General features: G+C 38.5%; 1 protein-coding gene across 2 annotated transcripts in view; it reads left to right on the forward strand.

The window, feature by feature from the left end:
• The first annotated feature begins 268 nt into the window (after positions 1 to 268).
• The window catches only part of CCDC102B (coiled-coil domain containing 102B), a 144,675-nt gene continuing 127,915 nt past the window's right edge, over positions 269 to 17,028 (forward strand). The window contains exon 1 of one of the 2 annotated variants that reach the window (XM_054583777.1): positions 269 to 317. The gene's annotated coding sequence lies outside the window, so the exon portion shown is untranslated. Of the gene's footprint in view, positions 318 to 3,538; positions 3,608 to 17,028 lie in introns of those variants that run through there. The other variant, XM_054583778.1, reaches the window with a different exon arrangement.

Below are 17,028 nucleotides of genomic sequence, written 5' to 3' on the forward strand. Positions count from 1 at the left end.
TTTCATTCACAGAACTTAGTTGCAAGAGGGTTGTGTGGACGGTGTTGGATAACCATCCTCACAGTTAGGGAACCCTGAAATGACTTCATTTTGGTTAGCTCTCTGTGATCCACCGAGGGTGTTGTGGTATTGGTTTTGATAAAGCTTCACAACCAATGGGGATCTTTTTCAAGTTAGTGTGGAGTGGCCTTAATGCTGGAAATAATCCCGTTGGCCAGGCCCCCAGAGCCATGCAGATGGGAAAGGGATGCAGGAAATTCTGTTGTTTACACGTGTCTGTAACACTGAGCCGCTACAGCAGCCCGCAAGCCCAGAGGGTAAGATGCTTAATAACCTTGTGGTTTTCTATTTAATTTTTATATTTTCCTGCTGGGGCAGAGTGTGTGTTGTTCTCTGAGCAAAAGGAAGGGCAGTTGCTTGTGAGATGCAGAACAAAACTACTGTAGGTCTGGGAAACAGAGGGACTTGGGGTTTCTTCTTAAAGGGGGCTTGATTTCTTCCCAACCTCCTCCCCTCTCCTACTGTTGGTATTATTTATCCTGACAGCTTGTCATACATTTCCGCTCTTTAAAAAATAACTGTGTACTAAACAGAACTCAGGTAAGAATCTCAACTCTAAATTTGGACAGTAATAGAACATGTTGACATTAAAACTTGACTTTGTAGTTCCCAGTGGATGTGGGTTAATGTGTTTAAAGTAATCTATATTCTTAGAATAAAAAAATAAAATTGTTATGTAAACCTTCATATTTTATGCTAATGAGCTTAGAGCTATTTCCATTTTGCTAGTCTTCCTGCTGAACTCCTGTCATTGTTAACAGAAAAGCGTACTTCAAACTTAGCATTAGTATTGATTGATTCCTTTATTTAAGTTGCCTCAGCAGTGTGGAGAAAATAGAGAAATAGAATAAAAGAATGAAATCCTGTTCATAAAAAAAGAAATGGATGCTTAACTATGTAGAGACTAATTACAGAACTGAATCTCTGGAAACCATCGTGAGGTATTTGCCTATGTTTGCAAAGATAAATTATGAAATAAATGTTGAGTTGGTAAGTCTGTTACATAGAAATATAAGGGATATATTTTTAAAAATATAATTAAAACATTTAAGTAACATGGCATTGAAATATACATATTTCTTGATATTCTCCTTTATATCAACTCTTGTTTTTCTGTGAATCATGCGAATATATTTTTGCTAATATTTTTATTAGGATGGGATATCGTTATGACATTTGATTAAATGTTTTGCTGTTAATCATTTTGTTGTCAAATATCCTTACATATATATGAAACATTCTTAAATTCTGACTTTTATCCATATTTTACATAAGCATTTGACTGAAAAGATATATTGAAAAGCTAGTGATACAATATGTGTATAAGTTTTGTGTGATTTTGAAATCTGATCTGAAACACCAGTAGGTCTATTTGAATGATATCTAAAAATGCTTTATGTGAATTGTTTTTATCAAAATGTGAAAAATAGTTTTCTCGTGAAATAACAGATCATTTAATGGTCTCTCTTTTGCATTCTTCCTTTGTTTTCATTGGATTCAGAAATCGCTGGATCACTGGAACATAGCTTCTTGGTGCCTCATTACGGGTGCGGCTTTGAAATTTATGAGGGTTTCATCTCATTATTAGAGCCACAGATAGAATAACAACCATTCTTTAAAATTGAAAATCATCTCAGGCCACTTCTAGTTAAAGATGTTTCCTATCTCTGATGCTGGTATTACAAGGCCAACTGAATTCTGCCAAAATGCCAGAACCTTCCAAAATTTCCTTTTTAGCAAGATTTTAGAGAAACCTGGAAATAAAAGCCTGGCTTTCTGTGCGGAGTCACATGAAATCCATGGGACTGGATAGTTTCTGAGAAGCAGAGAGATTCTTTTACTTTGGCAAAGTAGTCGGACCCCGGAGTTTAAGGCATGAATTAATATAGAGCAGAGAAGGGGGGGCAGTTTGCCTCATTGGAGTAGATAAAAATACACCTTTGTGGGTCGCAGACACCGTGCTCCATAGAGAGAGTGGGGTGAAGTTGTGGAACGTCTAGAAATTTGTGCAGAGTAACTTTGCCCTTCTCTATACAGTGAGGTGATGGCAAATTCCTGAAGAGAGAGAGTCTTTGTTCCCTCTTTCTCCTCCTCCATCATCATCTTCTTCACCATCATCTTCGCCATCATTATCCTGCCAACACACATGTTTTCTATATGTGAGGTAATTTACATACACATCTACAATTTTGAAAGCTGTGCAGTAAAACGACCTTCATTTTACATATCACCCTCATTTTACATAGGAAGGAATCCGACGTTTGGACACGATCGATGATTTATGTAAAGCCACAGAGAGCGCAAGTGCTGGGGCCGGGGTTCCGAGCCACGTCTGTCTGGCTCCAGAGCTATTTCCACTATGCTGCGCTGGTATTTTTGGAATGTCAGTCTGGCAGGAGTTAAGCAGGATGGTTTGGAATGGGCGTTGGCGGTGGTGTAAGAAAGCGCAGGGAGGAGGCTGGGAAAACACAGGCCAGACAGCAGCCCCTGACGTCTGCAAGTCCATGCTCATCCCAAGTCTCTCAGGTGCTTCCACTCTCCTTTGGGGAAAGGAAAAAGGAACCGATACTGAAAATAAGCAGTTCTTACACTTAAATTGGTGGTCCCATAATCAGCTCTCATGCTCGTTTCTTTCTCGAATATGGTATTTGAAGAGATATCTTTTGATTTCTCAGAGGAAATAGCATCATGGATTTTCACTGAATATTAGTTATGCACAAATGAAATACATGAGGTCATTGGAAATAATATTGGGAACACTTTAGCTTTCCTTTGTTTATGTGATGTGTATGATAGGAATGAATGCTTAGTGACCACACCTTCTTAAAATTATGGACTCAATATTAGCAAAGGAAGGTGCCATCCAAAATTTTATTTTATTAAGTGGAGAGCATACATAAAATTTATTTTACTAATAGATAGTGTCTAGTACAGTATATCCATAAGAAAAAGAATAGAACTTATTTACTAACACTTTTCCCTCATATATCCAAACCTTAAACATACTACTTTTTCTCTAAATACAATAGAGCTTGTATCTGGAATAGTATTCAATTTCTTTTTATCCCTTTTCAGTTAAACCACCTCAGGTTACAATCATTGATTTTCATGACTTGATGATACTTCTATGTTTATATGATATATAAAATGATGCCTTTGCTGTCATTTTAGAAATGTGCTCTCTGCTGCTTTGGAAGCTTACTGCCCGTTGGCTGGGTTTCTCTGGGGTAATGCCTTTTTGCCATACCCCCAAATGGATAAGGAGAGTTCAAGTGTAAAATTCATCTTTTGAAATTTATTGTTACTCAATCAGTAAGTGCAGTTGTCCTTTTAAATACTTTGATGACTGACCTCACAGCATTTTATTTTCATTAAACAGGTCTAGGTTGTATCCCAAGATCGGATTTCACGGAGGGCCTCTTGTGCACTCAGTTCTTGTCCTCAGTGCCCAGGTGTGCTTGCCTGGGAGTTAGAGACCTCACTTAAGAGAAGGAGAAGTGGATGTTTCATGGGAGGAAGGCAACCCATCAAAAAGAAGGTGGTTGTGGTGTGTTCAAGGGCATTCTGCTGAAGTCATAGCTTTGCAGAGGATTATTAATATTAGTATGTATTTAAATGTTATCTGAGTGATTTATATTTAATGATGTTTGCTAACAACTGCTATTATGTGTAGCAAAGATCAGAAGCTATTTGATGTTAAATCTCTGAGAGAAGTATTTTCTTTTTGATAGCTAAATGAGAGATGCGGCTAGTGCTGAGCACAAAACATATGACCGTTGCAGAACCTACAACGGGTATCTTATCATAATGTCTGCTTTTAATTTGTAGTTAAAACTTCAAAAATAGAAGTGAGCCTATCAGTCACTGGCCGATGAGCACATTTCTAAGCTGCAGCAACCATTTAGAAATGTCATGGCAGGTAAAGAGGAAATATTCCAATGAAGAAAAGTCTGAGACAAATTTAGACCAGTTTTCACGTGGAAATAGTTTCGAGAGGTTTTCCTACAATTTTTCATTTCCTTCTTTAGTGACTTTAGGATTATGAAGGCATATGTCAAAGGTTGAATTTATGATGGCCCTGAGAGATGAAATGGCTTTATTAGTCAGTGTGTATTCGTGGGTTTCTGTCTTCTTGGCTCATCTTCTGGGTGAGATGAAAATATAACTTAAAAATGAAGCGGGAGAATTATGAGTGCTCGGTGGGATAACCCTTGGTAGGAACGGAGAGGAGGGAAATGTGGAAGTGCCAGGCAGTCTGTGGAGTTTGATGTTGTTCCAGAAGGTTCTCTCTATAAGCTGTTCCTGATTAGGAGTAGAGTAATCACGCGGATTTATTTGCTAAGGCTCAGGCACGCTTCTCTTCATCTTTAGTTCAGAACCTTCTTGTGGGCATAGCCAATGGCGAGACTGATTGGGTCACAGACAGGCTCCTTACGGTCCCTCCCATCACATTCTCCAATGCTGTGCAAGCCTCTCTGTTCTTTTGTTCATGACCAGGCCTAACTTACAAAACGTATGATCGTGTGGGTTGAAGACATGGGTGGCAACTATCCCATGTTATAACGGATTCTAAAGATGTTGATGCTATGTGAACGTAGGTGCTGTCTTCTCAACTTTGATGTGTGGCTACAGTAAATGTGACCTAATAGTGCAGGTTGCTGGGAGAAAGTTCAGCATTTACAGAGTTAAAGCAGGTGCGCTACCACAGAGGCAGGTTCGACCTCACAGAGAGCCAGGGCCTGGGCCAGGGACAGTGACGTTCTGCCTCTGGGTCTTACCTTCAGCTGGTCACTCGAGGTGGGCTTCCGGGTCCACGCTGCGCTCTAAGTCATATTATTCAGTAGCATGTTCATCTATCTAAATGAACGAAAACAGTACATTCCAGAAACCTAGATGTTTGTCAGAAATGGTATCAGAAGTTGAAATAATGCAGAGGCCCATCCCCCTCCTAACTTCTCGGTCTCACAACACCCCTGGCTCTCTTGTGGAAAGGGTACACATGGTTTTTTCCTCTCTAATCCCCACCCATTTTTACACTGTTTCAAAAACATTGGTGGCCTAGAAAGTGTAAATATTTGTCTTTTGTAGATACAGATTCACTGCGTGTGCGTGCATGTGTGTAATGTAGATATATGGAAGAATCCCGTTCCTCATCACAAAACGGAAGTTAAACTCACTGAAATCTTTTTCTAGGGTGATTTTAAAAGTCTGTCCGCATCTACTTATTGAAAGTCACCTTCTTTAGAGGAGTCTGACTTATTTAGTAGAACTCGTCATCCCTTTTGGAGAAAAAGGTGAGCTCTAAGTCATTGTTTCCTTGCAGGCTTATCCGTTCAGCGGTAAAGTCCTGCTGTGTCCCCGACACTGTTCTGGCAGTGACAACAGAGACACCAACAAAACTGAAAGGTCCTGCTTTCATCAGGCAGAAATTCCAGCCAGAGAAGCAACAGAATATCTGAGTTCTACGTTATGCATTCATTAACGATCAGTGCTTAAAGAAGGAGAAGGCCGATAAGGAGGGAATGGAGACTGTGTGTCATTGTGATATAATCAGAGAAGTCCCCTCTGTCAGTCTGAAGGCAGTAAGACTACCAGGAGGAGTGTTGTAGGCGGGGGGAAGACCGGAGGGAGACCGTGTTGTCTCTCCAAGCTGTGTCCAGAGGCTGGAAGGTTCAAGGAGTGAGCAAGGCAGAGACAGGTCTGCTGCAAAGTTAATCCAGCTTCAGTTTCAAGATAATTTTACTTAAAATTTTCCCCACACACCAACTGTTTGAACTGCAGGTTCAGAAATCTTAGAACCTCCTAGGACACAGTCATTCCTTTTATTTTCATCCTGAGTCTGATAGAAAGTGATGTGGGTGTTTTGATCCTAGAAGTAACATGGTAAGTTGAGTTTTACAAGGATCACTCTGGCTATGTTAGAAAGAATACTTGAAGAAGAGAAAAGGCAGAAGCAGGAGGACCATTTAAAGTATGATAGTCCAGGCAAAAGATAAGGCGGTTTTAGAGTAAATACTGGAGATGAAGCTGATGAGACTTTAAATCTAGTTCACCTTTTCCTGCCAGAGCTGATGGTATTCCCAACACCAGGGATGTGCAGTGTGAAAACAGTGGTCTCAAGGATGATTTTCAGGCTTGATCCAAGCAACTAGAAAAATGAAATAGCCATTTACTGATGGAGGGAAAACAGTGGGAGGAGCAGTTTAGATGGGAGGGGCCTTGTGTAAGAATTTGTTTTCCGACATGTCAAATTTGAGTTGCCAGTTACGAACTGAAGTGGAAACGTTACATTGGCAGCTGGATACAAGCATCCAGTGCTCATGGAAGATCTCAGATGGGAGAACTCATGAGCAAACAGGTGGCTCTGAGAACAAAGGACTGGATGCATTTCGAAGTGTGACCACAGGGAAGAGAGGAGGCGTTTAGGGTCAGGTGCTGGAGGCCGACCCGTAGGATCAGTAGCGGTCAGCAAGCCAGGGGGAGGCCCATGAGCAAAGGGCCTCTTGGACGCCAGGTGAATGCTTGCTCCTAAGAAGGTGGAATAGCCAATTACAGAAAATGCTACTGAGTAGTCTGGAAAGACATTAGCTTTAGCAATGTAGATGTCACTGATTGTTTTTGCAGCCGTGCATCCTGAGAGATAGACTGAGGTCAAGAGAGAATGGGATGAGTGAAAACAACTCAGAGACATTTATTATAAAAATGCAAGAGAAATGGGATGGCCCCAGATGGGGATCAAGGCGATTTTTTAAGGCTGAAAGTGTTCCATACAGTGTGCCCATTGGCTGATGGAAAGAGTCTAGAAGGGAGGTGTACGGTGACTCGGGAGGAGAGAGAGGGCAGGCCCATCTGGAGTCTTGGCTGATGTATATTGCATTTTGGGGGGACCCCTCCTGCATCACCTCCCTGCATCATGTGGCTGCGTGAGTATGAACATGTCCTGCTCAGTTATATTTGAATGGCAGGCATGACTACTTCGATGTGTATTTCCACTATCAATAGAATGCATGTTTCAAGCATGTATTTGTAAATAATGTTGTCAGTAATCATCTTAGAAGTATAGATAGGAAGCCTCTGTGGAGACAGAAATATTACCCAATGCACACTTAAGATATTTTAAAAATCGAAACATAGTTTTATATTTCTGTACGATATCCATGAAGAAGAAAACTTCAGTGTTTTTGGATGCTCTAGAAACAGCTGTTCATGAGAAATATTATTCAAGCAACATTTACAATTTAAGTTACATGAAAAAGTTTAAAAATCGATGTGAAATTAATTTTAATAATATATTTTACTTAACACAATTTATTAAAAATGTTATCATTCCAAAATGTCATCAATATGACATTATTAATGAGCAAGCTATTTACATTTTCTTTTCCTTCCTGTGCCTAATTTACACTTAACAATACATCTCAATTCAGACTACTCTTGTTTCAAGGGCTCAATAGCTCCATCTGGCTAGCGATGAGCACATTGTGCAGGACAGGCTATGACACCCCAGACTATAAACAACTACAAAAGTATTCTCATAGCAACCACTGATCATCATTAAGGCTTAGAAACGTCTCCTTGTAGTAAGTGAAGATATGCGTCTGAGTGACTTCCCAAGGAACAGATTTACCCCAGGTTTTCCGATTCTGACTCTGAGTTGACGGGGTCCGCTTCACCATTCTGATGTTGTTATAGTGATATATTTATGTTGTACTGTCACTGAGAAGTATGAAAAATGCGATGACCTGTGGCAATAACTGGTAGGTACCAGTATGCTCTCCCCTTGATGTAATTTAAGAAAGCATACTCGGTGTCCAACAGGCAGTGATGAAACCCAATTCTAGGAATCCACACATTTCCTAGTATTTTAAAAATAATTTAGATGAAAGATACAAAGCTGAGAGAGCATAGAGAAGTAAAAAATGAAAAATAGAGCTTGGAGGATGATTTAAAGTTGTGACATTACAGGGATTACTTGAGAAAGAGTTGAAAAGAAAATATTTATACAATGGCGTGGTGGGGGGAGGTAAAAGTGAACCAAGTTTTCAGAAATGTATGAGTTTAATCCGGTCTTCAATGCTGCAGTTTTCCTTGCATGTGTCTTACATTTTCTATTTTTAGGGACTGGAAAGCCAGATCTTTTGAAAAATATAAACACTAGCTATTCACTTCCTGTTATTTTGACATTTTTAATCCAATTCTTTTACTTGTTTCTATGAAGGAAATACAACTCTATGCCTCCCATAAAAACAAACAGAGGAAATCTGATTCCAAATCAATTAGTTATTGTGTTAAGATCTCTGCTTTTAGTTAAATTGCTTTTCTCTTTAGTGTTATTTTCTCTTACGCCAAAGGACAAAACCCTGATATATCAACACTTAAAAAGATTCTTGGAGAAGTTGGGAGACTATTTAAATAAATCACTAATATATTTTGTCTGAAGTGGGGAAAGTATGGACGGGGAAAATGTTTCACTAGCATGCATAGTAACTGATCATCAGAGCAAATGCTAACATTGACATTCTTAAATATTTCATGTCTTTTATTTCTTCAGATTACAAAATCTTACAACAAATTTTCCCAGTGAAATCAAGATTTTGAAGTAGCTTACATATTGCACAGCAACCATATTTGTTTTTCTGGGGAAGGCATTTTTCTCCAAAAGATAAACCTGAAAACTGATTGCTTGTTTTATTTTGCATTAAGATTCAAAAAATTAGAAAGAAATACATGATTGAGATTATTTTAATCCTAGAAGAGTTCATAGAAATATAACAAGCCTATAAATCTAATGCCAGTGGCTGAGATGAGAAATCAACAGTTTGTCTAAACAACAACATAGTATTTATTAGCTGCTGTTCTGATAATTTGTAGTGATATGTATTTTGATATTACTATTTCTCCTTATGTTACATAATCGAAGAATGTCCATTGTTCCTCTTTTGCTTTTTCTACATTATTTTATTTGTTTTTCTGAATATTAAAAAGTTCCTTAGCAAAACATTAGATTTAATATCCTTATAGTATTTTAAATGAATATAGTACTATAAATGAGTATACTTTTAATTATGCACAGTCAGTTTTACATATTTATTTTATATTTTTCCATTGCTGCCATAAGAGGTACAATATACTCTCTGAGAGCTATGCTGTTCCTACTCAGAGGTTGGTAGCCTTGTGATTTCAAAATAAATTAACCACGTCTTTTTGAAAAAACATACTAGTGAAACTTGGGTAGGTCCATATTCACTAATAATTTTATTTTCTCGGCTTTCTCTGCAATTACATTTTCGAAGGCATAAATTCAAGGCCTGAATCTGACCGGCGAGCGTTCGGAGTCTTCAAGGACTTCGGTGAACTCCTATAGTGTTGCGCTTTGAGCCTGTTGCCATGGCTGGGTGCAGGCAGCTGGTTTCCTGTTTAAAATATTTTGGGGAACTTTTAGAAAGTTCAGTTCATTCTCAGCCCAGAGTTTCTTCATAAAGGATGTAGAATTGAACATGTGTAAATATTTATATTTGGGAGATTAATCAGGAATACGTGATTAAACCCCCCAAATTGGGTTAGTTTGTTTGCGTTGTGGTTTTTGCAGTTGTATTATTTCCAGTTCTTCCAACATGTTCAGAATAATTTGTTTTCATTCTTTTACAACACAATTTTTGTTCCATTTAGCAATGTGAAGACATCTAGATAAGTTGCTACAAGTGAATCTTCGGAGAAAAATAATTTAGTATACATTGAAATTTCTGTGAGCCAGATTTCACTTGTAACCAGTATAGAAGCTCCATGAGGACAGACATTTAAATCTGTTTATTCACAGGTGCACCTTCCACCCCTACAACATTGTTCTGATAAATAGAAATACATATCCAAGTCTCAAAAGCTAAGGAATGTTCATCCTTATTATACTTTAGTGACGTGGAGAAATTAGCAGACCTTATTGTATACGCATGTGCATGTTTTTAATAAAGCAATCGTCCAAATACATTGCTTTACATGCATTTGCTGGTTTGTGAGTCTTTTATTTTGCTTTTGTTTCACATGACTTGTTGCAATGATTTTAAAAGTCGAAAATGGATGAGAATAGAAGACAAATGGAAATGTATATAGTACTTTAAAATTTTTTAAATTGCTATTGTTAATTAAACAATGAGGCCGTTAGGCTGAGATGGCTGTAATGCTGGCAGCTGCTGTGCCAGGCTAACATCTAAGGCTGTAAATGGCTCAAGGTCATGGAATCAGAAACCTAAGGGCAACAGGTCACAAACAATCAACTAGGATGTAAGCTACAGCCAGTCAATAATTTCATTGGATTGCTTTTGCTTTTTATCTATGAAAGTCTTTCTTGTGCCCCTGTGGGCGGGGTACTCAACCATTTCTGGTTAGGCACTGCTGGATTTCAATCAATTTTTGCTCAAGTACACTCTTAAAAATTTTAACGTGCCTAAGTTTATCTTTGAACATGAAACGTTTATTTCTACTTGCTTTTGATTATGTGTTTTTTAGTTTGAATAATAATTCTTCACCCAATTTTAGAGCTATAGGAGATGGCAAGAGAGTACTCATCTTTGAATTGGGCACCTTGTGTACTAGGGGTGCTGGTTCAAAAAATGCAAACGATAAACAAACAGAAACCTAATAGGACCAACATTTTGGGAAGAGATGGTGAGCAGTGTTTTTCAGGTGGATTTGGTTCTTCTCTTTATCTCTGTTTTAAAACTGAGGTTGTTAATTTGTAAACCTCAGTGAACTTTCATAAGTGGACAATCATCGGCATAAACAAACTCAGCAGGTGATAAAGCCCTGTTCAGATGCAACAATGCATCACACAAATGACTTCTTTTTATTACAATGAAAATGCAACAGCAAAAAACCAAGGGAATTTATTTTGCAATTGTACGGTGTCATTAGAAAAACATTTTCTCCATCTTCTTTAATCTACAAAACAAAATCTCTGTTGATAGTGTGTCTTAGTTTGTATTCCTTTTTTTATAACTGAATTGCCTGGGGTGACATTGGTTCACAAAACCATACATGTTTCAAGTGTGTAGCTCAACAAAACATCCTAGGCGCGCTGCATCGGGTGCCCACCTCCCCAGGCAGAGTCTCTCCCCTTGTCATTTCCCCCCGCTTTGCCCACCTCCGCCTACTCCCACCGCCCTTTCCCTTTGGCTAATACCGCTCTGTTGTCTGAGTCTCTGTGTGCATTTATGGGTTTTTGCTTAATCCCTTCCTCTTCTTTCATCCAACCCTCCCCTCCCCTCCCCTCCCCTCCCCTCCCCTCTGACCGCTGTCATTCTGTTTTTTTATGAGTCTGTTTCCATTTTGTTCATCAGTTTATTTTGTCCATTGGATTCCACATATAAGTGAGATCATACGATGCTTTGTCTTTCTGTGACTGGCTTATTTCATTTAGCATAATACCCTCCAGGTCTATCCATCCTGTCTCAAAAGGTAAGCTTTCTCTCTTTTTTACAGCTGAGTAGTATTCCATCATGTAAATGGTGGTACTACAGCTTTTCTATCCACACCTCTCCTCCTGGGCATTCGGGCTGTCTCCAGATCTTGGCAACTGTAAATAATGCTGCAATGAACATAGGGGTACCTGTGTTCTTTCAAATTAGTGTGTTGGGTTTCTTTAGATATATTCCCAGAAGTGGGATTGCTGGGTCAAAAGGCAGTTTCATATTTAAAATGGAACTGTGTTACTCTTGAATGCTTCCTGAATGAAAGATACTCTCTGGGTATTTGTAAGTTCAGTGATTTGTTTTTCTTGTCAGAGAGACACTATTTTGAAGAATTTTCTTAATCGGGAAGACGAAACATGAAGCCAACTAGAGCTTCTTGGAAATGTTGGAGGAAGCCTTGTTATGCAGCTAGAAAGCAAACTTTAAGAAAGGAAGGGATTTAGGCAGGCTGGGGGTTTTAAGAGAGGGGGAGCGATGAAAGGGGTTTCAGAGGTGATTAAATGGTTGAAAGGAAGGCTGCAGCTGATGAGATCACAGGGATGACAGGTGAGGATGACCCTGGGGTTTCACAAGCCTGAAGGACAGCAATGTCGCAGGTGGGGAGAGAAGCTGAGTTAGGAAGTGAATGGCTGGAGCTGGAGGAGAGGAGTAAGAAACCGAGTTTGAGTTGAATGCGCGGAGTATGTTCACCTACGTGGGAAAATGTTTCAGTCACCAAATGAATGTACTTTTAAGTTATCCATATTGGAAATAAATGTAAGATTCTCCTACTGACACTGATGAGGTAAAACTTCTGTGTACTGTAAGCATAAATAGATTTACAGTGATAGATTTCCATCATTACATGATCAGTGCTTAATCTTTTCTTGTTAACCACTCCATTATTGAAAACAAGGAGATTGTAAAAGCTCTAGTTCACTACTGGGTTGACAGAAGGGAAAATCTGCCTCTCGTGTTTTCATTAGGAAGTTTCAGTATTTTAATGGGGAATATATATTTTAATATTTTTTATTTAGAAATATATAAAAAAATCCACATGACATTAATATGTCAAATGGTCTTAGTTCTACTTGAAAAAAAAGTGTTAAATTTAAAAAATGTATTTTGTGACAAAAAATTTAAATGTTAATCAAAGCACCTATTTTGGGAAAATTGTTTTAGGCCCTTTGAGTTTTATAACCATTTAGAAATCATAGTTCTTTGTGGTCCCTGCATTATGGAAGTTATAAAGCAATAGAAAACAGCTTTCATGTACAGTTCGGTTTGAATACTAGAAAAGTATTTTAAAGAACATAATGAATTTGAATAGCCTCTCTATATGTTAGCATTAAATATGTTTAGAGCATAAGTTATGTCTTTCAGATGTTGCATATTAATTGAGTAGGTTGATGTTTTGACTAAATTAAGAGAAAAAAGAAATGGACTCTAATGAATATTCAAGAATTTTCTACTTTTAAAATATGAAACATGCACATGTTAGTTCAATCTGGTACTTCTACATATTTTCGTGGAAGAGGCTTCCCTCTGAAGAATTAACACATAGGAGTAGAGTATTATCACCCGAAGGAAGTTGGATTACTTGGGTAATCCAAGGCTGAAATCTCAGCTGGCATGAGAAGTGAGATATTCAGGTGTCCAGGCAGAGGGAACTTGGAGCTGCTGAAAAGAACAGGAGACCAGCGGGCAAGAGGAAGGGAGATGTTACAACAAGGACTTTGACCTTAACCCCAAGGCTAGGCAGACAGCAACTGAAAGGGTTTTAGCAAAGACAAAACAACCAAATGGAAAACATTGAAATATATCCCTCCAGGTGTAGCGAGGTAAACAGTGTCGGGAGGGAGGACGGTTGGAAATCTGTTTCAGCAACTGAGCCGGCCCTTCTGGCCCGAGAGGGCTGAGGTGGAGAAACCTCAGCACAGATGAAAACTCAGCGAGTAAGTTGAGCGCAGTGTGGTAGCTGATTGGATGTGGGGGCCGACGGAGGATGATTAGTGAGGGGAGCCTAATTTTCTGCTTACACAAGCTGAAGGCATGGTGTTCACTTTTTTTTTATGGTGTTGACTTTTAATAATAGGAAAAAATGCAGGAAAGCCTGGGTTAATCTCCTCTAAGATGAGAAATGTGAAGAGTTCTCCCCAAACGCCCTGCAGCAGCAAAACTCATGCCTTCCATTACCACATAAATGCGCGCGCACACACACAAGGATAGTTTTCATATCCAACAAGCCAGAGGAGTTCAAATGAATGAAATAAGATTAATTTGTTATGGCCCAATGGACACACAAAAACATAATTGCATGCATATGCATTTTGGCAGCTGTCAACTTTATTTTAATCGAACGGCAACTTTAGTTCCCTCTAGATTCATTAATTGAGTGCCTTTTATATTCTAGTCACTATGAGGACAAAGATAAGTAAGATGCAAGATCTACCCCCAAGAAGCTCATAGGCTGGTGGTAGAAACAAATATATTAAAACTATGATGGTGTGTCATAAATCCAGAAAAAAGTAATTAACCAGAGAATGGGGCCACAGGCGAAGGAGGAACAGACTGATCAGGAAGCGTAGTGTAGATCCATCATTTCTCTTTCTTATTCCCCCGCCATGCCCACTGCACACACACACACACAGGTGTGCACAAGCGCACACACGCCTGAACAAATTGAACCCCATTTTGGTTTCAATAGTTTCAACCCTGAAAATAAAATCCATTGCACTCTGGAAAAATAATAAGTTAGGATTTCAGAAAGTTGTAAAATATAGTTTCTGCACCAACATCTTTTTATAGGTACACGGTCTCTGCCTTTTTATCTAGACGGTGTACCTCATATACTGCAAGTGTAAGCTAAGGGTTGATGACAAGACTAGAGCAGAGTAGTACAGTGACTTGCCTCAACTTATATGGTCTCTGAAATGTATATCCTCTTTGGACAGGAACCAAGGAAAAATCAGTCTGAGTTGTTTACTTCAATTTATCATTTCATTTTCCTATTTCTTCAGATAATTAGGAAGTTGGAATGTTTATATTCCTATATCTTGGTCTTTGTTCTAGCTTTAAGTGTTTTGCTTTCTAAATTTTATTAATCTCATTTTCCCTTGATTTCTTTTGAGCAGATAGTTCATTGCCTGATGGAGGAATAGAAAATAGGATAAGTTGTTCAAAGAGCTGATTCTCAGAATAACATTTTCTACCTTCACTGAAGATTTGGTACTAGTAATTAGAAATGTGTGAACATTGGTTTTAAAATGTGTATTTTAATTTCAGCCACAAGTTCAGGATGTACAGAAAGGAAATTTTATGTAGTGAAAAGAAATAATAGCTACCGTTTATTGAATGTCTACGTTATGCCTAGATTTATATATAAATATATATGCTATTTATATATAAATATGTAAATATACATGCCTAGATTTCTATATACAAGTGTGATATATACAAGCAAAGCAAACTCATGAGGTAGGTATTATCGCTCCAGTTTTATTGTTAAAACCGAGTCTGGAAACAGTTAACTTCCCCAAGGCCTCACACCTGGTCATAGGTAAATCAATCTCTTTCTCTATACCCTCTTCCTATTTCCTTCTCACGTTTTGGAGTAACAAAAGAAATTGCAGGAATTTCCTTGGAAGAGCCATGAGCTATTTTAAGATCAGTAATAATGGCTAAAAGCAGCAGTAAATAGAAAAAAACAGTTTGATATAAATGGATAACAAAATGGGAAAGAAAATGTTTCTGTATTTAAGTGAACTTCTGGTATAATTAGCAAGCCCTGCATGCCTGCGCTGTTGTTTCACCTTGTGAGAGCAAAAAAACCCTGAGTTGTTTTTAAGCCAGAAGGGTCCCAAGGTATCAGAGAACACTTACTGCTCTGCTGCTTATCAAAAAGAATCTATTATTTTCAATTTCCTTTACTGGTAGATTCATTCTGCTGTTATAAAACAGTACATGTGATTTTTTAATTTTTATTTCGGTTTACTGTTACTCTTATGAAACGCTTAATTGACATGATATATTTGTCTGAGAATTTTTTGATTTGTAATGGTATAAATAATTTTAAAGCATAAAAGAAATTTGAACATGGGCTTGTTTTCTGGATTTTATGCAACAAAACTCAGTGGGAGACTTGGGACTCTGAGGTCAGGCCTTTTATGCTGCCAAATATTGCTGGAAATTTGAAAGTAGACCTGGCTTTCATAAACATAATGAACAAGCAGAACTCAACATTTGAATTTAGCCTTCTTCCAAAATATTGGTTCTTTTCTTTTTCACATTTTCCATTTTAATTTTAGCATTTGAATAGCAAAGTAATTATCTTGATTCTGTTCTCATGTGTCCCAGTTTTCTTTGAAAATGGAAAAATGTTGAAAGAAGGTGGGGCAATGGTTGGATTTGGTGTTTTCCCCCAAGTCCAACCAAGTTTGTGTCGCTAATGCTCATTAATTGGAAGCATGCTCAGAGAATTTTGTGGATTATCTATTAAAATTAAACAGATTTCTAAGTGCAAGAAAGATAACCATGTTTCCAAGCAAATGATTATGTGTGGGTCGGGGCGGGAGGGCAAACTGGACAATTGACCACTTTTCATACGACTTGGTAAGGGCTTTACATGCCATTTGTTGGCTGAGACTCATGACTTCATTTCCATCAAGAGAGGCATAGTTGATCATGAAATTTTGATAATATGAACTCATTGTTTTCATGAGCATTAATTTTATAAGACCAGGAAAGACCTGAAGCGTGGAGTCTGAGCGGTTAGATGACTAAAACAGGAATCAGCCATAGTGCTTCATGGCACATTCCCTTGTATTAAACAGACTTGGTGAGAGGGGAGAAAGCAAATGAAATTTTAGATTATGTATTATATGTACAAATTTTATCACAGATTTTACTGGAACTAAGCCCAGTATATTTGCTGGACATTTTTGTATGTTATGCCCAATCGAAATCTCTGTAGTAAGCCACACTAATTCACTACAACTAGATGGAGAACACGGATACTCTCTTTTCAACGAATACGGCTCCTTTCAAGGGTTGCTGATTGATCTACAGTGTGCCGAGAACCAGGAACTCCACAGACTACATTGTATAACTACAGTCCATGTTAGCACGTTCTTCTCCCCCTCGAGCAACTGGAAAGTGCTTATTCACATACTAACGCTTTGTCCTCTGCCACCAAACACAGGGCCATCTCCCGTCTCCTCTGCTGCCCGGTGCTCTGTACTCCCAAGAGAGCACACTGCAGTGTGATAGCATTCTCCTTGTCACGCCTGTGCCCCTGCCCGATCTGACAGCCCCTGGCGGCCAGCTGCAGCATTTGTAAAGACAGCACCTGGCAATGGCTGTCCTCTGATTATCTAGGCTGTGGGGTCCAACAGCCACGGCTTCCTGTAAAGGGGACAAACCATAGTTAATTATGGGTAATGCTTGCTCTTGCGTATGGAAATCTTTTCTAAGTGCAAGGTAATGAGAGATTTTTCTTTTTTCTTTTTCTTTTTTTTCCAGGCTT

This window comes from Pteronotus mesoamericanus, unplaced genomic scaffold (assembly GCF_021234165.1).
Source record: "Pteronotus mesoamericanus isolate MK-2021 breed Mesoamerican mustached bat unplaced genomic scaffold, CSHL_Meso_final contig_74, whole genome shotgun sequence".
NCBI lineage: Eukaryota > Metazoa > Chordata > Mammalia > Chiroptera > Mormoopidae > Pteronotus > Pteronotus mesoamericanus.